This window comes from Orbicella franksi, chromosome 9 (assembly GCF_964199315.1).
Source record: "Orbicella franksi chromosome 9, jaOrbFran1.1, whole genome shotgun sequence".
Classification (NCBI taxonomy): domain Eukaryota; kingdom Metazoa; phylum Cnidaria; class Anthozoa; order Scleractinia; family Merulinidae; genus Orbicella; species Orbicella franksi.
The window spans coordinates 21,697,255-21,720,751 of NC_138153.1; the positions used below are offsets into that span (position 1 = coordinate 21,697,255).

The window sequence follows — 23,497 nt, forward strand, 5'->3', positions numbered from 1 at the left end:
CCATTGGAAGAGATTTGAGAAGTCCGCCTGATGGACCACCAAAGAAAGCCCTCTCTCGGAGCGCTTAAAGTACGAGTTCAAAGTCTTTTTTGGTCTCCTTGGTTACGTGAATATTTGTCGGGCGTAACTTTTCGCCAAAAATTAACCAAGCAAAGGAATGCCATTGAAACAAAACCATGTCGTACTTATTTCAGAGGACAGGGTGGGCGAATTTGAACAGTAAGAGTCCAAACCAGGAAAGGAATGATAAAGAAACGGGTACAGAAACTCCACTTACTAGAGGAGTACAACGATAAAATTCTCGACAGAAGATGTGACCCACTGCATACTGCTAAGGTTCAAGAGATGAAAGACTCTAGGAAATGCCCAACACTCGAAACGCTCCCGCAAGTGCCAGAGGTTAATGACTGTTCGTCATCGGTGGAGGAAGAAGTAGCAGCCAACAAGGATAACAAATACAAGACACGTTATGGGCGTGGAATCAGACGTCCCAAGTGACTGTAGAACATTTAAATTGTATGCGACTTGGTGTGGCTGTGAGTGTTTATTACATGTGTGTTTTTCTGTTGCTCAAAGAGTCGGACTACAAGTCGCGAAGTAAAACTATGGATTAACTTGCTATGTGAAATTCTTGCGAGTGTTCGTCGTTTTATTCGGCCTCTACCACGTCTTTGTAGCGTTTGCTGAGTTTTGGAGAGATTTTAAGTTTATCAAGAAAAAACCGTCATTTCGTGTTTGACTTCACTGAAATGTATAGTTTGACGTCTTAATGTCGTATGAAATGTAAAACTGCAATTCCGAGGCAATTTGGAGTAATGATGCGAAATTCAACATTTCTTTTACGTTTTTATTTAAACATATGGTTTCAGATCTTTACAGTATCTGGAATCTAAAACTGTGTTCTAGAGGCAATTTAAAGGTGTAAGGGGAAAATCTACAAGTCTCGTACGATATCATTCAAATGTTAAGAAGACTAAAACATAGTGTTTGGGGCAATTTGGAGTTATGAAGCGATAATGAATGTTTCTCGTCCAATTTAACTCAAATATATACTTTCAACTTTTTACAGAATAGGGAATCTAAAACCGTGTTTTTGAGCCATTTCAAAGTAATGAAGCGAAATTCAACATTTCTCGGCGATAGCGATTTTACTCAAATATAGAGTTTCACGTCCTTATAACGTGAGAAACCTGAAGCTACGTTTTTGGGGAAATTTGGAGGTATGAAGCGAAAATCCCTATATCTTTACACCTTCTGGAATCTAAAACTTTGTTTTTCAGACAAATTTGAGGCATGAGACAAAATCGACATTTCCCTTACGATGTAAGTCAAATTTATAGTTTCACAGCTTTAATGTATGCAGAATCTAAAACTGTGTTTTTGAGGCAATTTAAAGTTATTAAGAGAAAATCGACATTTCTCGTGCGATTTCAATAATATGTATAAGTTCCCGTTTTTATAGCATCTGGAATGTAAAAGTGTGTATTTTTGGATATTTGGAGGTACCAGGCGTACGATTTCATTCAAAATTATAATTTTTCGTCTTTAACACATGTAGAGTTATGAACTTATGAAGAGAAAATCAACACGTCTTGTTCGCTGTCATTCAAATGTATGGTTTCGCGTCTTTGCAGCATGTGGAATCCAAAACTGACTTTTTGAGGAAATTTGAAATTATCAAGGAAAACCAAACTTTATCTTCACAGATATTGCTATTTATGCGGTCCATAACGCTCACACAATGGTCTGTAGGTTTGGTTTGTGTCAAGTATAACTCCAGGGGATAGAGGGGGCGTTTCGTCAAGGGTAAAAGTTGTTTCTCTTGAGCAATTAGGCCTTCTTCCCTTGGCCCTGTACCCACAGTATCGGGAAGAAAAAACTTTTTTTTCCACATTACCTCTTAGAATTTTCAGCAAGTACTCATTTTTGACAGTTCAGTCCCCTCTTTAGATCTTAGTTTAAAACGTTGTGCTCCAAGCGGTCAAATGACGGTAACACGTGTTTTGATACTTGTTCATTCCTTTATTCGCCGTTTACGCGAATATGTCGAGCGGAGTAATGATATCGATGCTAATTTGCATATTCGCGAAGGCATAGAGTTAAAATGGCACAGGGTTTGGGGAAGAACAATACGCAAGACCGTCCAAATTGATCTTTTAGTGGTTAAATCGTTCAAGCCCGATATAGTTATATTACAGCTAGGCACTTCCCCTATGAACGTTTGCTCAGCAATTTAAGACCTTACCCGGCCCCTCCATGACTCGCTAAACGTGAAATGTGTGTGTGTCTGTCAAACTATTTATCGAACTGGGGCTGCTACGTTCAAGAAGCACGTGATCCTCTTAAATTGGTGTTTAAAAGTACTGCAAGAGCCGATCCCTTATGCAATTTTCTGGAGCCATACAGGGTTCTGGAGGGCAGAAACTAATTTCAACTAACTCTTTCTGGTTGTAGACGAGAATCCAACGACTGTACTTAACAACCTACTACCCAATAGTTGGTCTCTAATTTAAGGGCTTCTTGAACTCAGCATTAACTGAAGGGAACTCGCAGATCGTATCAACGCGCCCGGGTAGATGTACCCCGTGACGGGGTAAATCTAAATGGTCCTTGTCAGCACAAGCGTAGTTTTAGGGGGAAGTTCTACATTGCCTAAACTCCCTATAATCGGAAATTGGACTTATATAACAAATTTGAAACATCCTCCTATTTATCTATACTGGCCGCCTTCCCCAGACATTTTATGTTTTTCATTTTATTGTCTTAAGATTTCCCAGTTCCCTTTAATGTTTAAAACCAAGCTGACTTGTCAGCTAATGTTTGTTTTCACAACTCCTGCTTGTTTGTCGTTGGGTCTTACTTTCACGAGCAATGGGTGTGCTTGTTCGGTTCACTGGAACCACGGTTCACACGTCCGAGATGCGTTTATGGCTAGCGATGATTTACTTTCTTACCATTGCAGTAGTAGTGTACAATCTTTTGACCGCCTCTTTACGAGTGGTTCAATGCACTCGGCACTGGGGGTAACGCATCGTTCCTGGAAATTGGCCTCTGTTATCCTTTTAATCCGGTTACGTATCGTTGCTTATGAACAGAAAACCTGTGGAGCTGCCCACCTTAACTGCGACCAAAAAATTTAGGATGGACTTTTATCTCGTCATTTTGAGCCGTATTCCTTCTTATCAATTTTTTTTCGAAATCGCATTGCATTCCATTTTATTTAATAACCTATTTTTATGTATTATCGATAATTAATGCCTCCTGGAAAGAGTGCGGCACAGCCATCAAGGATAGACCGCCAAACACGTTCTAAACGAGTGTGAACATAAGAGCTGACAGCAGCGGATCCACCTATATTTCACCCAGCTATTACCAATCCCGGTTTGGTCTCCTTAGACGTAAACGCTATCTCTGCAACCAGATAAACTGTCATCTTGGAAGCGGTGAAAACCGCATTGTCTAACGATCGTCTAACTGAGATCATTAGACAAAACACCGTTGAAGAAAGCACGTCCATTGAAACCACATTGGCAGGGCAGTCTCAAGCCGACCTGCCATAGGATAGCCTGACCACAGCACTGAGAAACGATGTCAGTAACCTAAACGGAGCAGGTACAAGACAGGAATATCTGCTTTTGGGTGCCGCCAATGTTCATTCTAAACAAATTTTTACTAGCGTCTCTTTAAATCTTAGTTCCCGGGTAGGTTCGAAAAGAAAAGTTAAAATCTGGGCCAACGAGTATCTGAAATTTGGGGCTCTATTAGCATCCACCTCTCAAATCGATTAGGATGCGTTATCTATGACACCTTCCACTGGGTCATCAAAGCAAGTGCGCCTGACTCTTGAAGCGTATTACGCACCTAAGAGCATTTTCAACATAAAACAATGGGTTAGAGCATTTAACATTTTTCTCGCGATTTATACTTAGCAATACCACAGTGAAACCCCGCAGTTGATGAAGTATTGCAAGGTAGTCTGTCATATAGCTTTATCGTACGCGGATTGGCTCTGGTATGACGAACCATTTAGTTACCTGAGATAATCTGCACTCGATAAATATCCAATATCACAGCCGATCACCAATAAGCCCCAAGCGTCAACACGCAAGGGTTTCCCCCCAAATTTTTTTCCCCGAGGAACGTGTTGGGCATTTCATACCGGAAAACGCTGCCAAGGGTGGCATTTCGAACACGTTTGCTATAAATGTGGAGGAAAGCACCCATCATTTCAGTGTTCTTTACCAACCCCTCAACAGGGATCCGGTAGAGTTAAAAAAAAAGAAAACGCGTCTCAAGTATCAGGCCCTTCAAACCCCGCTCGGATTCCCTACAAGGTTAAAACAATGTAGGTAGGTATCAAATTCGAAAATTTGTATAACTTTGATCGGTGCCTACCCATGGGGCTTCCTTCTTCATGCAACATTCTTGAAGCTTTTAGTACCGCTTTCCAATGGTTCCCTATTTATCGTCTGGGTGCCTCATGTTTTTTTGCAGATATTAGACGCTTTTTTGTTTATCATATCCGTTATTGCACAGACCAAAGAGCGGTTCGAAGCCGACTTGGGTAACTTTATTTCTCTATGCCATCATTTCGGAGTACCCATAGCTCTGGAAAAAAACCGTCGGCCCTCATACAGTATTGCAATGTGCAGGCATTACTCTCGGTTCGTTAAAAATACAAGCGTGACTACCAGACGGAAAGCTTCAAAAATGCCCCATGCTCTTGCACAATTTTTATAAACGTCCCACAGTCAAATTAAAAAACTTCAGTCTTTACCAGGCTTATTAAATTTTAGTTCTCAAGTTATTGTCCGGGGCCGTGCTTTTCTTGGGCGCCTACTCGATCTTACCATGGGCTTACGACAGCCACACCATCATATCCGTTTATGTAAAGGCTCGAAAAAGTATCTCCTTTTGTCCATTCGGTTTTTAGACGAGTTCAACGGCAAATCAGTTTTTCTCGACGATGCATGGAAAACATCGTATACCCTTGAACTTTATACCGATGCAGCGGGCTCAATAGCATTCGGCGCTGTGTTTGGTAAGCACTGGTTCGGCGCCGAATGGCCGGTTTCGTAAAAATCTTTTAAAATTGCAGTTTTAGAGTTATATCCTATTGTCCTTTCGATGCATATTTGGGACGTTTAATGCCTTATAAGTCTGTAATATTCTTTCCTGATAATGCTGTCGTTATCGATTTTATCAACAAGCAGACGTCCAAACATCAGAGTATTATTGTATTGATCAGGGATTTAGTGTTAAGTTGCCTCAGACAAAATATATTATTTCACGAAAACACATTTCCCCGTTTTAACAATACTCGAGCCGATTACATTTCACGTTCTCAAGTAGCAAAATTCAACTAACTCTTACTGGTTGTAGACGAGAATCCACCGACTGTACCCAACAACCTACTACCCAATAGTTGGTCTCTAATTTAAGGGCTTCTTGAACTCAGCATTAACTAAAGGGAACCTGCAGATCGTATCAACGCGCGTGGGTCATCGTTCGACAATTATATGCTCAATTTTACGGGACCTCTAACCCCACGTTGCCATTAATCGCTCTCTGTCTCCCCGTTTATATTTCATTATCTTTTTCTTTACAAATTGGGTTTTTCTACGATAACTTTACATCTTTCTGTCATTTCTTACGCTCACAAACTCGGAGGATTTTGTAAACAAACTAAATCGTTTTTATAACAGAAATTACTAACACCATGAAGTCGTCAAAGACATTCAGATATTAGTTTGCCCATTACAAGACCAGTTTTGCATGTCTCTTACTGCTTTTTATGTACTATTCCGAATTGGTGAACTTTCAACCAAGAGCACTCGCTTTACGTGTTCAGTTGTCCAGTTTCATGATCTGCAAATTTCATCATCTGAAGGCGAGCCACGCACGGCTAAGATCACTATTACTGATTATAAACACAAATCTGACTCCCGGCCATTTGATGTCCTAATCAGTCGGGATCATTTTGTCCCGTTTTCCCGGTTAAAACCCTTCTTAATTACTGGAAGCTTCGCAGTCATAGACGTGGCCCTCTTTTTTGTAATTCTCATCAGTCACCTATTACTCTGTATCAATTAGATACCGAGCTCTAGAATTGCCTCTAATATTATGCCTTTGACATAAGTCGATTAAAATCCACAGTTTTCGCATTACTGGGGGGGCGTGTGACGCTGCCAACAAGGGTTTTTCTGACGAGAAAATTCAAGCTCTTGGTCGATGGAAACCTGACGCCTTTAAGGTTTACCTTAAATCAGAAAATATCAATGCGGATTGATTTCATTTGATAGTCCTTCTTTTTCTGTATTAAGCAAGTTCTGACAGCTTCGTAGGTCAGAAAAGGCCTTCTATGTTGGTGTCCTTCATTTCATTGCCGCTAGGGTAGGTCAGTCAGGGGCTGCTACTTTACCGCCTCTTTTGATGTTCAGTATACAGCTTCTTCTAACAGTATACAGGACTTTATAAGAGGGTGCTATAATATTCCTCTTACCATTAGCAATATTCAGAACTGGGGGTTTACTGCGAATTCACTGTCATTCTTTCATTCTTATATCACCTGTTGAATTTATATCTTTCCTTTGGCCAAACCGTCATTTTTTGGTGAAGTTGGTCAGACGGGGGCTGCGGCTTTACCAGCTTCCCATAGTCCTTAAGTAATCTAACTTCTATAATTTATTCTTCCAGAGAATAATTAGCGCAACGTGCTCTTTAATTTTTCATTGAAGCCCGTCAGGCAAGGACTGCGCTTTCACGCTTGCCTGTTAAGACTAAACAGACCAACTGCTTGTAATCTCTTTATATCATTATGCAAAACAGAAAGATTAACTCCCATGTTAATCGACTCATCCCGCCACGCTAACTTTGATTTTGTCTTAGTATGACTGCCACAACCAATGGTATGTGGCGTCTTTTTCGCCCCACCTTTGCTAAACAATGGAAATCCTGTATATGTGTTGCTACAATTTAAGTATCTTGGATCAAATTAAAAAACCCTTATTTGTGGCCAAATTCATCCAATCTATGTGTTTAGTTTTACTCCGCATTCTTCTGCAAACTAGTGGGTCTTCGAGCAGAGTTAAGATTCCGTAGAGTCATGCATCGATATAAATAACCGTTATTTCTTGCTTGATTTTACTCAAATGGATAGTTTCGCGTCTTTGCGGCATATGAAATGTAAAACTGTAATTTTGAGGTGATTTGGACCTTTGTAGGAAAAATCGGAAGTAAGGTCATTAGAGCATATGAAATCTAAAGCTGTGTTTCCGAAGAGATTTGGAATCATCTAGGGAAAATCGACATTGGTCGTACGATTTTAATGAAAAGTTTAGTTAGGTTCCTTACAGCATATTAAATCTGAAACTGTGTTTTCGAGACCATTAAAAAATGACGCAAAAATCGACGTCTTAAGTACGACTTTACTCAAACGTTTGGTTGCTAGTTCCTATGAACTCTTGAATGTGAACTTGTGTGTTTTAAAGCAATTTTGAGGTATGGGGAAAAAATCGACCGTTTTTCAACGATTTCATTTAGACGCATAGTTTTTCCCCTTTATAGCATGTACAATCTAAAGCTGACTTTCTGAGGCTAATTAAAGTAATGAAGCAAAAATCAATAGCTCTTGTTCCATTTCATTAAAATGTATAGTTTCACGTCTTTACGGCATCGGTAATCTTAACCTGTGTATGTAACCCAATTCAGAGTTATGAGGCAAAAATCTAAATATCGTACGATTACATTCAAATGTTGTATAGCTACAGGTCCTTACAGCATAAGAAGTCTAAAACATAGTGTTTAGGGGAATTTGGTGTTGTGAAGCGAAAATCAATGTTTCTCGTCCGATTTAACTCAAAAGTATACTTTCAAATCCTTACAACATAAGGAATCCTAAACTGTTTTTGAGCCAATTTGAAGTAATAAAGCTAAAATCAAGATTTCTAGGCGATAGCAATTTCACTCAGATGTAGAGTTTCACGTCTTAATAATATGAAGAACCTAAAACTAAGTTTTTGAGGAAACTTGGAGGTATGAAGAGAAAATTGGCATTTGAAATACCATTGCATTTAAAGATGTAGTTTCACATCTTCAGAGCATGTGTTAAGGGAATTTACGGTTATGAAGGAAAAACCGTTATTTCTTGGTCAAATTTACTAAAATGTGTCGTTTCGCTTCTTTAAAGCATATGCAAGGCAAAACTATAATTTAAAAGGAATTTGGAGGAATCACGCGAAAAGAGACATTTCTCGTACGATTTCACTCATACGTATAATTTTAGGTCTTCACCACATATGGAATCTAAAACTGTGTTTTCGAGGCAATATAGAGTTATGTAGCGAAAATCGAAATTTGCGTGCGATTTCACTGAAAAGTTTAGTCATGGTTTTTAGAGCACATGAAATCTAAAACTCTGTTTACAAGATAATGAGCATGTGGAATCTAAAATTGTGTTTTTGAGGCAAATTAAAGAGATGAAGCGGAAACCGACATTTTTCGTAAGATATCATTCAAATGGAATACTTAAATAGATAATTTTGCCATGTCTTTATAGCATATGTAATGTCAAATTGTAATCTTGAGGTAATTTGCAGTTATGAAGCGAAAATCAACATTCCTTGTTTGATTTCACTTAAGCTTTAAGGTCTTTACAGCGTATGGAATCTAAAAGTGTTTTTACGTCTAAAATTTCTTTCAAGAAAAGGATACTATTGTAAGGTAAAAGCACTTAGAGTGTCCAAAGATGTATTTATTTGTTGCCTTTTTGCATGTAATTACTTCATTTAAAATGCTACATCCATGTCCTTTGTAAGCTATTATGGGCTACTTTGGCTAAAGGCAGCGATTCTTTTTAACTCCATTGAAATGCTCCAGCTTCTTCATAGATTAAACAATTACTAATAAATAAAATATTTTTTCTGTGTATTTAAAAGATCAAAGAAAGACATATAGTTAGTCTGGAGAATATCAAACAAAAATGAAAACAGCTGATAGTGATTCAGTTTTGTACTATTGTCCCTAACCTCTACCTTTGTTTCTATAACTTCGGGAAAACACGCTGAAATCTGAACTGTGAAAGAGATGTAAGTACTGATTATCTAACTGTTTTTAAAGAAACTACCTAAGGACCAAAAACTTTTCCGCATTTGCTCACTCCGAATTTAACAGTGATATTGCATGTCATCGTTAACTTTACAGATGTAACAGAGAATTAGCTTTTAGGGTTATAACAGTTCAGAGCACCATTATGCGGGTGAAAGCTGAGCTTGATCAGATGAGAGACGGGCTGAAGCTTCACGGTTTTCTGAGATACATGGGAGAATATTTATCACTTATGCAAAAACTCTTTGTACCAGGAGAGGATTTCAATGTAAGAGCTTCCTGGATCACACCTGCCTTGTTTTTTTATCTTTGTAAAGTTTTCCTTCCTCCCTTTTTAATCGCTTTTGCTGTTTATGTCCCACACTAAGTTTGGGAGATTTTGCCATTCAAAGGGATGAGCATTTGAGTTTATTGATGTACCTAGACAGCTGTGTTCCACACAATCAGTCATGTATTCCCCATCTTGTTATTGTTGTTCACGTTCATTCTTTGGCATATAATTTTTGTATTAAATTCTTTCCTATAACTGAAAATTTTAATTGATTTGCCAAATGAATTCCCAAAGTTAATAGTTTGATTAAATGTTTTAGTTTCAATGCAGGTCACATATACATACTTGATGAACGCATTAAATATACCAGAAACAGCTGTAATGGCTCATTTCAATCGATATGTTGGAGAAATAGAATACAGTCGTAAGCACCTTCTTATCTCAAATCGACCAGTTAATGCAAAATTGCAATTTTCAAAACGATCGTATATTCCTTAAAAGCGATTTTAATCTGAACAGCAATTCTTTCAAAACTGGTGCTTAAACTATCTCCAAATGTTTAGGATGCCAAAGAAAGTCAAGGTTTCTTATAAAAGTTCACTTTTGCAGAAAGTGATAAATGTTATGGAGTTTTTTTTTTTTCAGAAAATACCATATATGGGGACATGCTGCCAGAACATGGCCATCATTGTTCAAGAGCTAACACCTAATACTCCCGCAAAAAAGCCCAGGGATCTCATGGGTACCATTTGCAGATTGTTACCACTGCAAGTTTTTTAACCCTAAATGACTGCTGCTACGGCTGTCCTCGTACGTTTTAGGGGCCTTTAATTACATTTTAGGGTTAGGTTTTAGGGTTAGGGTTAGGGTTAAAATCGGAGTAAAATCGGTATCGCCGAGAAATGTTGATTTTGGCTTCCTTATATAGTTTTAGATTCCTTATGCTGTGACGAGTTAAAAGTGTACATTTGAGTTAAATCGGAGGACAAACATTGATTTCCGTTCATGCTCTTAAGACATTAAACTATACAACATTTGAATGAAATCGTACGGGAATTGTAGATTTTCGCCCCATACCTGCAAATTGCCTCAAAGACACAGTTTTAGATTTCACATGCTGTAAAGACGTAAAAGATTAAGTTTAAATGAAATCGCACAAAAAATGTTGATTTTCGCACCAAAACTCCATATTGCCCCAAACACTAAATTGTGCGAGAATTATATATTTTCGCACCATACCCCGAGATTGCCTCGGTTTAGATTCCAGATGCTGTAAAGACGTGAAACCATACGTTTGAATTAAATCGTACGAGAAATGTTGATTTTCGCATTATAACTCCAAATTATCTCGGAATTACAGTTTTACATTTTATATGCTGTAAAGACGCAGAACTATACATCGTAGTTAAATTAAACAGGAAATAACGTTTTTTTTTCTTGATAACCTTAAATTCCCTGGAACACTCAGTTTTTAATTCCACATGTTGCTAAGACGCGAAACTATACTTTTAAGTAAAATCGCACGAGAATTGTCGATTTTTCTTTTAAAACTTTAAATTTTCTGAAAAACACACGTTTAGATTCCTTATAATAAATAGCTGTGATACTATAAATTTGAGTTAAATCGAAAAAGAAATGTCGATTTATGCCTCAAACCTATAAGTTGTCTGACAAACAGTTTTAAACTCCACATGGTTTAAAGACGTGAAACTATATATTTAAAAGAAATCGTTAAAGAAATGTCGATTTTCGCTCCATCACTTTGAATTGCCTCAAAAACACAGTTTTAGAATCCGTATGCTGTAAAGACCTGAAACTATAGGTTTGAGTCAAGTCGTACGAAGACTGTCGATTTTCGCTGCATAAATCCAAATTGCCTCGAAAAAACAGCTTTAGATTCCATATGCGGTAAAGATCTTAAACCTTACGTTTGAGTAAAATCGTACGAAAAATGTAACAAGCCGACATTTCTCCACGCCCGTGCACGAACACTTGTCATCAGACAGATCTTCTCACGTTTATAAACATTTGCAGGCTTCAGAGTTGTGCCGTACCTCTTGTAACTTGACTGCTTTAAGATCTTTTATTCGGCACCTCCGAAGTACCAAGTTAAGCTTAAGGAGTCTATATACATCAAGTGGGAAAAGTCTGACCGTAATCAACAGGTTCAACTCATCAAGTTAACGTTTTCCATATAGGTGCACGCGCACGCGCAGGCGCATCTTTTTATTTCCATTAACTTCCAAATTTATCTAGCGTATTGTCTTCCAACGCAATGTAACGAATAATTTGTAACAGGCACGTCTCAAATCACTGTAAACTTTCATAACCGTCACACTGACGATGACGGATGTACCGTCGAAACATGTTTGTAAAAATTAAAAAAGTCGTATTATTTTTTAAAATATTCTTCCATTATAATTTGTGACTCCAGTTTTCGAACCAATTAGTAAAGAGAGAGCAAAAAAGCCGATATTAAAAACAGGTAGCTAAAATACGGGTTAAGGTTTGTCTTTCTCCAAAGTGGTGACATTTGAATATGTTCCTTGATTGAATCTCTAAAAAGTGTCGAATTTGTCAGTAGAATGTAATGAATTATTTTGTATCAAGTCTAGTGTCTTTTGTAACATTAAACAGAAGCCTTGTTCCCCTATTTCTCTTATATTTTGACTGATGTACCGGCCTTCGACATATCCGGTTTGGTCTTCCTTGACAACGGTTGGAACAACCCTCGAAATACTGTGTATTATGACTTTGGTAGCGATTTTGTAATCAACATTGAGTAAGCTTAAGGGTCTCCAGTGTTATAAAAGAATTGGTTCATGTTTTAACTGTGCGTGTATCGAGTTATGGATGCACTTGGGAAGTTTACGGAGCACTCAAGCAGCTAGAGTTGCCCTGGGCTATCGCCTCGAGCAACTCTTACGCTTCTCTCGTGCTCCTCAAACTTCCCACGTGCATTCATAATTCGATATACGCACGCTAAATATTAACCAATTCTTTAGTTCTCCGCTCCTTCCAAAACTGGCATACTACCGGAATGGCAACTTTAAGGCAAAGAATGTTGGCGTTACGTAATCTTCATAAATGCGTAAAACCTTGACCTTGACCTTAGAAATTTTACAACTTTTAAGGGAAACTTAACGGCTACGTACCGTTGAATACTCTCATTCCGAACTTTATCGCTGTTTTCTTGTGTTCCGTAAATTCTTGTATTTCCTCTTTAGATAGCTCACCAGATTTGTTTTTTCTTTTCATCCATTTTTTTTGTCGACGAACTTGGCTTCCCGCAAAAAATTTTACGCCGACCGACACTTCCCGCATTATTTTCCATATAAGGGCAAACAAATGGCTGTTCGGAAATGTGATCAATTCATTTAAGTTTAATGACTTTGAAAAAGATCTATAGCTTTTCCTCAGCAGTGTTGGAAAGATCTATGTTGTTTCTGTCTTACTGCGTAATGCAATGACATGCTTGTATGGTAACATGACGTCAGAAGTTTTTGACCTTAGGCTACCTACTCTGACATATACTTTGGCTAGGAAACCACGCTATTACCCAGTCTACATTGCCTTTGATAAAGCATGTATCAAAACCTTATAACTGCACTTAACCATGGTACGTGTAGATATTTGTATCCTGATAGGTTTAAGACTATTTCTCACACCATTGTACCGCTTCGAGCCAGGACCCGCTGTGGAAGAGCATCAGGACTCCCCGTGAGACTAGACTTGTAATGTAACCGCCCTACTGAGGATATTTGTTGTGTTAAGTGTCATTTTCTGAGAAAGTGTTCCGAGGTTGGAAATGTCGGTTGGCCGATTTTGATGAAACTTGCTACAGAAGTTGGCCTTATTGAGACATTCCAAAAGCCAAGTTGGTTTTGTTGTCTGACAATTTTAGTTGAAAAGTCTCGGGGCGGGCCCCATTTGAAGCCTCTGGTAGATGAAAATCCTGCTTTTAAAGGGGTAAGTTTGGACCATCATAAATCAAACAAATAAACCCCTTTATCTTGGAGAATATCTCCTCATCATGAAGGCTTTATACACCGAATCTGCGAAAATATTTTGACCGTCAACGAGGACTACACTATTATGTAATCCTGATCATGAAGTTTACCTGTGATAGAGCCAAACTTTGCTGTAAGAACTACTTGGAAGCAACTCAACAGCATTAGGAAGCATCCTCATTACATCGGACTATTATGAATTCATCTGTTACCAAACGCGCAAAGAACAGATCATCAAAGAAAATGTTTTGATTGTAGAATGGTTTCACTTGCATGAATTTCGGGAGTCTTTCAAAACCTTTGCATCACCATTAAGACATTTCCCAGCAAGCCATGGACTTTTTAGGTTTTAGGTAAGCATTAGTATATTTCGAAGACAGACACATGCATTTAACTTAGCACACCAACTGCATTCATTGTATGCATATCTGTATCAAGTCGAACAAAGAGGTTTTATGAGTACTGATATCTTGTTGTAACGCAAATTACAAGTCATAAGAAGTGTTTTGTCCAAAATTCATTTCTTATCTCAAATTTATAACAGATATTAAGACTTAGAAAACCACACTGGAGCATTTAAATAAAAATTAAGCCAGGTGGGTGCCAGGGTATTGCTGTTTACAATATGCAAATTTCCTGATGGTGTGCTGCAAAATAGGCCTTGAAATCATCCAAAAGTTTCATGAGCCAATTTTTTCTCAAGCGGCTTTTATTATACTTGCATTGAAGTAACTGCAGATATAAGTATCACTTTTAGCTAATGAGGCAGTAAAGAAATAGGACCTTTTAAAATAAGATGATTTGGGATGGCAGTTTTTTTCAAAATTTGGCTAAAACTTGTGCCAGGCCCCACTCTGCCAGAACTTTTTATGCCAAATCGGCATACACGAACTGAAAGACTTATTGCAACAGAAACACAGCGAAGAATATTTCGTAGCCTGAACAGAACATTATGGTCCTTCGGAGTCGGATTTGAGGAACTTTTGGTGAAGCAAAGCACTAACCAGAAGAGTAAACATCGAGATAAACGAATACAGGATTGAATATTGCAGACACCTGTGCATCGTCTCAGTCAACGGAGGAAATTGTGAGTGAAATGTCTCTTTCCCTAGTCAAAGCTGACTTACCAAGGAGAGGACTACCGTCGAAAAGAAAAAAAAACCAGTTCTTATGGCTCGACTTATCATTGCTATAAAACAAGAAGAATGCAAGCCTTCGTGTTCGCAAAGCGAAAGTAAAGAATCGACTAAGACAGTCCCCAAACAAGCCTAGCCAGTTGACAACGGACCTGCAGCATCAACTCGTAAACATTTGTCGTCGCACTCTTCCAATCATCAGTTAAGCAATATTCAGTTGTTTAGAAGAAAAGAACTGATCCTTAAGACACAAATGATACAAGTAATACGAGCAAAAATTCCAGCAACAACGTCATTAGAATGGAAAATCATGTTCAAATTTTGAATGGTTACATGAATGGTTACATGCTTTGCTCTTTTTCTCGTTTAAATTTCTGGTAGAGTTTCATCGAGATAGAAGTATCAAATAAAGAGCAATACACTATTCTACGCATCATGTATTGCTACAGCCTCCAACAATATATCTTCTTTGCATTTTGCAACTATTTTAACACACACTATCGCATGTTCGCTACAACGATAATTTTTTCGCAGTTGTGATCAGGAGAAAAAGGAAATTTATATTAGAAAAAAAAATATTTGGGGTTAGTTGCACTTTAAAAATCGCTAAACTGTTAAACATTTGACTTCCGCTGGTCCGCAAATAATACATCAAACAATCATTACAACAAAAGGTGGAAATAGATGATTATGAGCATGTAAAAGTTTAGTTCTTTACTTATGTTTTCACCAGAACGGAAAACCCGCACAGATTCGGTCGTCCGCGAAGGCTGGACGACGTTTTGACAACATCGCACATGCGCAAAACGCTCGTGCGGGAAAATTTTACTTCCGCCGGTCGTCGTCGTGCCATTTCGTTCTCGATGCTTAAGGTCCCTAATAATACGTCTTAGACCAATAACTCGTCTTAGACGAATAATTCGTCTTACAAGAATAATACATCTTAGGCGTATAATACGTCTTTGACGAAAAATTCGTCTCAGAAAATAATACGTCTTAGACGAGTAATACATCTTAGACGAATAACTCGTCATAGACCAATAATTAACCGCGCGACCATGGCCCGAGCACGGTTACTGTTCTACACGTTGTTTATTTTTTAACCGCGCGCCAATGCGCCTAGCGTGGTTTATGTTCTGCACGAGGTTTATAATGGTAATTGAACTGAGTGGAGTGCAATTTGGTCTGAAATCATACGCGTGATTTCAAAATGGAACGAGCGCGCAGCGCGAGTTCGATTTGAAATCACAAGTATGATTTCAGACCAAAATTGCACGACACGAAGTTCAATTTCCACTTTATTAGATCCATTTTGAAATCGCACAATTTTATCGCCTTAAATTTTAAATTTTTGGTGTATTGTTCCTGTAGCCGGTTTGTTTAAAAAAAGCGGAACCGGAAACACCTTACGTCTCATTTAGTATGCGAAACGATGTCATGTGACGAAAACTCATTCGAGCATGACAAAGAAGCAAGCAGTTCTGAAGTCAGAACGAAAATAGTCTACTTCAGGTATAAAAGTTCAATTCTCGTCGCGTGAATCAATTATGGAAGGCCTTCCTTTCTTGTGTGGTTGAAGCTAAGACTTTTCATTGTCTTTGGAGAAGGAATTTAAAGGTGCATATCCAGTGTAATTCTGCGATCCATTTCTTTTGAGTTGTGAAACTCCCTCGACTGCACGATGCCCAGTGGATAGTACGTTTTTTTTTCTTTTAAATACTGTTCAATGGCATGATTTTAAGGGAGTCCAGCTCGTTATCATCTCCGTTTCTTTTTGTGACCTCGGCGTAGGATTCAATACTCAGGACTTTGTCAAGTTCTTGCGGCGACATTTGTTTTAAGATATTTCCAAGATGGCGGGACTGACGCCGGCTTCGTAAGACGTTAATTCATTTACCATTTTGTGCTGTGTGGCGTATTTTGACCATGTTTATTCACAGCGACAGAGTTGAGCTGTTTTGTTGCTTCGTTTGAAACTACCGGAAACCTGGAAACATCTACCTTCTTGAGATGGCTCTGAATTTGTTGTTGTGTTGTTTTCGTTTGTTTATGTTTTACTGGACTCGGTATCATACGGATCTTGAGCAGATGTTGAAGAAAAATCGCTAAAATATTCTTCAAAATGGACACTGAAATTTGGGAACTTCCATTAAAGTAGGCCTTCATCCTGAAGGAGCTCATAATCGTCATTCAGAAACTGTAACTGATTAAATTCGTCATTTTTCTTTAGAAAAACACTACAATAACCACAAAGTTTTGGTGATAGTAGTTGCAAAATTCTCCACACAATGGCTTTTTGCCTTTCATTTTCCTGAAATTTTATCGATTACTTTAAACTTATCTTCAAATCAGATTTGTTGTTTTGTTTTAATGTCCCATTCTCATTGGCTGAGAAAAAGATGTGATTTAGAGCAAAAAATAGTGCGATTTGTGAAAAAATCGCACCATTGAGAGCCAATCAGATTGCAAGGATCACCAGTGATTTCAAACTGGATTTAATAAATTTATTTATTAACCGCGCGACCATGGGCTGAGCGCGGTTCATGGTTTACCTGTGGTTTATTTTTTATTTTTAAAAATTTTTTTTTTTAGTTTCGTCGGTGACCAGATCCAAGCTTCCACTCGGCCAAATTTTGAATGACGCAACCTGTGATGTTTACTCGCCAAAAGCTGTTGAAACATTAATACAAGAAACATGTTACGGATATTGTTTTCTTTACTTTGTGTAAAATATATTTTCTTTTGGTTTTATCGAAGCGTTGGACTCGAAGGGAAATAATAAATACACTAAAAAAAAGGTATTACGTCGGCCATGAAATGCGCTGCTGTTGCAGCTTTCACTTTATCTACCGGACAAATAAAATCGTGCTTACTTTGCAAGTTTATTTCGGCAGAAGCAGCGCTCATTAATTTATTTGCAATTTTTCCGGTTTTTCTTGTGCTTTTAGGCGATTGAAGTAAAGAATGATCATCGCAGTTAATTTTCCAATTTAAGCAATTGGAAAGAAGAAGCCTGAAAAAATCAGGGTTTCAACGGGATTCGAACCCGTGACCTCCGCGATACCAGTGCGATGCTCTACCAACTGAGCTATGAAGCCACACATTGGGAGCGAGGTCAATTAATTGAGTTCATATCTTCCCGTGAGGAGTGAAATGATGTGAATCGTGACTTTTAATAGTGTTATTATTGTTGCGTTCGTATCTTTAATGCCCATACATATCTCGAAAAAAGTTCCAGATTAAGAATACTACGTCATCGGAGATTTCACAATGGCTACGAGTACGACTGATGGTGCAATAATACAGTTTATTATATGGCTTTGGCTTGTGGCCGATATAACGCGCGCTCTGATTGGCTAAGAGTGAGATCTGAGCGGTCATTATGCAGCCGTAATGCCCACGGGCCGATTACGGATTATGCAAATTAGGAAGAGCCCGGCTCGGAAAATTCAAGTGCATTGAAACGATGAAAGCCGATTAAAAACAGTAAGAAAAGTAAATTTAATTCCGAGTAGCTAAAAGTTTAGGGATTTTTCCTTAATAAAATTTGTATAGAAGTCGCTTTTGACTTACCCGTAACCTTGGCGGGCACTAGTGAAAAACAATCAAGGTTTGCCGAGTGTTGAGTAAAGCTAAAATCGCTAAGTGAAAAACACCATCGGCAAATGTGTCGCGTATCCTGAGCAGAACACCACGAAGAAACTTATAAGTTATCATCGTAGTCACAACAATTACCGAAATATTGAACTCCGTTTCAGTTCTCATCAAATAGATTCCCTCGCTTTAACACAAGTAAGTGTAAATCAGCTTCCAGGATCATCAGATGTAAACAATCGGGCAGTTTCTGTCGGTAGCAGTGTTTCTGATACCCGCAGGAGGTTTTAGACGCTCACAAGGCTTGAAAAGTTCATTCATAAGTCCCTCAATGAAGAAGGCCAAGATATGTTGTCAAAAGCGAATGCGAAGATCGAGTTATTCTGAGCAGTGCATTCTTAAGCGTTCGTATTTTCTTTCATCGAAAGACCGTTGGTTTGGACTATTTTGAAGCACTTTCCTATATGCGTTGACGTTTCGCCACAAAAGTTGGAAAAACTCCCTCATCAAGTTATGGCACCACGATACTAAAATATCTTTTTGAGGGCTGTGACAATCATTTTTCCCGTAAAGAAATACAGTGGTAAAGATCATTGACTGTGTAGTTTTGCCCTGGGTTTGAGACGATGAATGAATCGGTAAACGCGCGCATCGCCGGATGTAAATTGACGACTTCCGCTCGAATAATTTTTTTTCTTTAATTCGTGAGCCATATAATAAACAACTTAATAACCTCGACCGTTCGGTCGTTACGGGAAAATCTCAAACCTCGGCTTACCGTATTGACCGAGCGATAGCGAGGTCAATACGGCAAGACCTCAGTTTCAGATTTTCCCGTAACGACCTTACTCTCGGTTATTAAGTAGTTATTGTGTAGGCTCGATTTCCGCCTCTTTCTAGAGTCCGGTCTACGTTTCTCCCAGAGAAGAGACCGCTGGACGCGTGAGCGGCGAAGCATGTCTTTGACGTAAATTGATAATTTAATTCTTCCGGCGCTTCAGGGGGGCAGAAATGTCATCAGATCACAATCACATGACGCCTACGGCTTGTAAAATTTGTGGCGGTTGCGCCACTTCTTCTCTTAATTTTGGCCCTCCAACCTATCTTGTTTCACATTATTGTTGCGGAAGGGCATTACATGTTGTGTTCTATAGCTGGTTTTCACATGACGTCCCCAAAATTCGAAGTACAAAACTATTGATCTTCCTGAGATTTTACTTAAACGATGTATAACAGCAGCTGAAAACTAATATTGATACAAATTTTCGCTCCGAATGGGTTCTTGGTTTTGTGATACACTACGCTTCAATTTCTAAGCTTTTGCATGACGCGGCATTTACATGACGGCCTAGAGAGCTGTCATGATGGTTAAAAAAGTGACTTATTTCAGGGAACTTGGCTATCTGAACAGTTGATGTCTTAGAAAAAGTATTATTTTAATGTTTTCGAGTTCCTCGAGGGATAAATCCACGCTTTTGTAGCAAAACACAGTGACAGATGTTTCTGTTGGTTTCCGGCCGCCATGTTGGTGCCCATACGGATGGGCTCCAGCATGGCGTCTCCATACAAATCTCTATAAATTTGGGGAAAAAATTTCTCCGCATATCTCGCATAACAAAAATTGCTGTGACCAGAATTTTGGCGAGAGTCTTTGGATATTTACCTTCTCTCATTTCCCAGATTCTGGACTTTATCTATTGACCGGTTTTTACTTTTATTTTGATCTATTTTCAATTGCGTGACACTGAAACCAGCAATAGAAGAGTTTTTTTAAAAAAAAAAGTAGAGCAGAGCTGTCTGACTATGGCGTAGCGATTGTCGTGTCAAAGGTGTGCATGGTGTTGGCACCATGTTTACGTTTTGCTAGTTTGGTTTGCTTTGGCTCATTTTAATTGTCTGGCTTCGCCACAGACTGGTGTCGCTTTCCTTCAAGAAGACTATCGTACACATCAATTTGACTGAGTGTTTTGTTTCTTGAGATCGATGTTTGCGTTTATCCCTCTCTTTGTTGACTTTGTTCGTTATCTGACATTCTGTCACCACATGATTAAAAAATAATGTAGATTCTAACGCATCAGTCTGTTGACTATTTTGCATGTTGTATATTAGCTTATATGCCACTATGGTTTAGATCAGGCAAGATTTCATCAGTTGACGGTATTTGGCTATATGTCCCACTAATGCGATCGCACTTCATATCGCACAACTTCTTTGCTACTGCGAGAAAGCTAATTTATGCAGCCTGCTCGATTCAGACAGGCAGATTTCTTATTGGTTGAAATTAACAATGCCAAGTCCACGAGTCCAGCCGTGAGTTCGGGAAAGGAGCGAGGGCTCCTTTCCCGAACATCGGCTGGTAATTGAGCCTACAGTTTGTGTCGATCAAGTGATGTGGTGTCTACAGTAATCAATGAATCATCAAGGACTGCTTTGGAATGTGCACTGCATTGCCACTGTAGTGCTAAGAAAACAGGTAAATTTTAAAAGCGCGGTTATAAGATCTAACAGATCTTCTTGTTTTTTGGTCGGTGACCAGACCCAAGCTCCCTCTCGGCCAAATTTTGAGTCACGCAACGTGTGATGTTTATTCGCCAAAAGCGGTTAAAACATTAATAAACGGACAATTGTACGGATATTGTTTTCTTTGTTGTGGGTAAAATATATTTTATTTTGGTTTTATCGAAGCGTTCGATTCAAAGGGAAAAATAAATACACTTAAAAAAGGTATTACATCAGCCATGGAATGCGTGAAAGTTGCAGCTTTCGCTTTCGCTCCGTGACAAATAAGATCGTGTTTACTTTGTAAGTTTATTTCGCCAGAAGTGACGGCCATTAATTTATTTGCAGTTTTGCGAGTATTTCTTGTGGTTTTGGGCAAATGAAGGAAATTCTTCCGCTGTTTCATCGCAGCGAGTTCATAGATCGGAAGGAAAATTAAATATTTGCAAGCCAAGCAAAGAACTTGTCAGAACATGCAAGGATTACGTCATTGGTAGGGAAATAACCACCGTACTAAAGATAGCCGAGAATAACGTCTTGAATTATGTGACTCGTGTGACTACCTTGCTAGCCCTTTACTCATTGAAAAACCAATTAAATTTAATCATGACTTTTAATAGTGTTTTTATTGTTGCGTTCGTATCGTTCATGCCCATACATATCCCGAAGAAAGTTCCAGATTAAGAACATTGCGTCATCAGAGATTTCACAATGGCTACGGGTACGACTGATGGTGCAATAATACAGTTTGTGTTGATCAAGTGATGTGGTGTCTATGTGGAATGCGCTAACGTTGCAGCTTTCACTTTCCCTAGGTGACAAATAAGATGGTGTTTATTTTGCAAGTTTGTTTCCGCAGAAGTGACGGTCATTCATTTATTTGCAATTTTGCGAGTATTTCTTGTGGTTTTAGGCAAATGAAGTTAAGTCTTTGGCTGTTTCATCGCAGCGAGTTCGGTGATCAGAAGGAAAATTAAATATTTGCAAGCCAAGCAAAGAACATCTCAGAACATGCGAGGATTACGTCATTGGTAGGGAAACAACCAGCGTACTAAAGATAGCCGTGGATAACGTAATTCTGTAATTATGTGACTCGTGTGACTACTTTGCTCGCCCTTTACTAGTGCAAAAAACCAATTAAATTTAATCATTTTTTTTTAAGAATAAAAGCTGTTGTTAATAGTGTTCGTATCTTTATGCCCATACATATCCCGAAGAAAGTTCCAGATTGAGACTATTACGTCATCGGAGATTTCACAATGGCTACGACTGATGGTGCAATAATAGATTTTGTGCTAATCGAGTGATGTGGTGTCTACAGTAATCAATGAATCATCAAAGACTGCTTTGGAATATGCACTCCATTGCGACTGTAAAGCTAAGAAAACAATTTAATTTTAAAAGCGGGGTTATAAGATCTAACAGATCTTCTTGTTTTTTGTCGGAGACCAGACGCAGACCTCCACTCGGCCAACTTTGAATTACGCAATCTGTAATGTTTACTCGCCAAACCTTGTTTCTTGAGTGTCAACAAAAATCTCAGATTACAAAGTCACGCCGAACTCACGCTTTGCAAAAAAAATCTCTTAAATACCCTGACTTCGAAGCGATATATCACTTTAGCGTTAATAGCTACCTCATATCGGCACTAGTGAAATCTATTCCTTAACAATTCAGCTTCTTCATATTAAAATTTCAACGAAATCGAACAAAACCAGAACTAAATATAATTAGATTTTTTTGTCACCTCGCTTCATTGCTTGAGTCAACAAAGGAAGCGACGGTCGCCCATAGCCACCGAAACACACTAACATAACACGAACCGACGTTTCGATAAAAAAAAAAAGAAAACAGGATTATTGCCTGGGAGTTGAAAATTGAAGAGGAACATCTTTTTCGAACTTTTCTCAGGTTATTTAGACGAAAAAATAACCTCGGCGGGATCCAAAAGAGAACGAAACAAAAAACAGAACGAGACAGTGAGAAGAGCCGATAATTTATTCAATTTGTTCACCGCATGGCCTCCGTTACGTTCAAGTTAAAAAAAGCTTACTTCTGGATAATTTCAGCCTTACAAGCCAGCAACTGGTCCCAAATTACTTTCTGTAACCTTACAAATGTCCTGGCAAATAAACATTAGGGTGGCTTGCATACTAATTCGATACATTTGAGACCCCAACATTCAAGATGGTTGCTATTACCGTGACGAGAGGACGAGATGACGAGTTGACATGACGAGACGACAAGTTGAAGTGACGCAGTGACGAGTTGACACGACGAGACGACGAGTTGAAAAGATGACACGACGAGACGACAAGCTGAGGCGAGGAGATGACGAGTTAACACGACGAGTTGAGAGGACGACACAACGGGATGACAATTTGACGTGACGAGAAGACGAGTTGAGACGACGATACAGCGAGTTGAGACGACGATACGGTGAGTTGAGACGACGAGATAACAAGTTGACACGACGAGACGACAAGTTGACGTGACGAGAAGACGAGTGCAGATGACGATACAGCGAGTTGAGGCGACGATACGGTGAGTTGACACGACGAGATGACAAGTTGAAGTGACGAGACGACGAGATGAAACTTTTGTCCACGATTTGACGTCATAGTTGCGTGATTCAAAATTTGGCCGAGAGGAAGTTTGGGTCTGGTCACCGACAAAGACAAAACAAGAAGATCTGTTAGATCTTATGACCGCACTTTTAAAATAAAACTGTTTTCTTGGCACTACTGTCGCAACGCAGTGCACATTCCAAGGCAGTCCTTGATGATTTATTGATTACTGTAGACATCACATCACTCGATCAACACAAACGGCATTACATCACCATTACTCGTAGCCGGTGTGAAATCTCTGATATCGCAAAA

The 23,497-nt window shown here is 38.8% G+C and overlaps 1 pseudogene; it reads left to right on the top strand.

The window, feature by feature from the left end:
* Positions 1-1,016: 1,016 nt before the first annotated feature.
* On the top strand, positions 1,017-7,319 carry LOC145497704 (uncharacterized; annotated as a pseudogene).
* Positions 7,320-23,497: the final 16,178 nt, after the last annotated feature.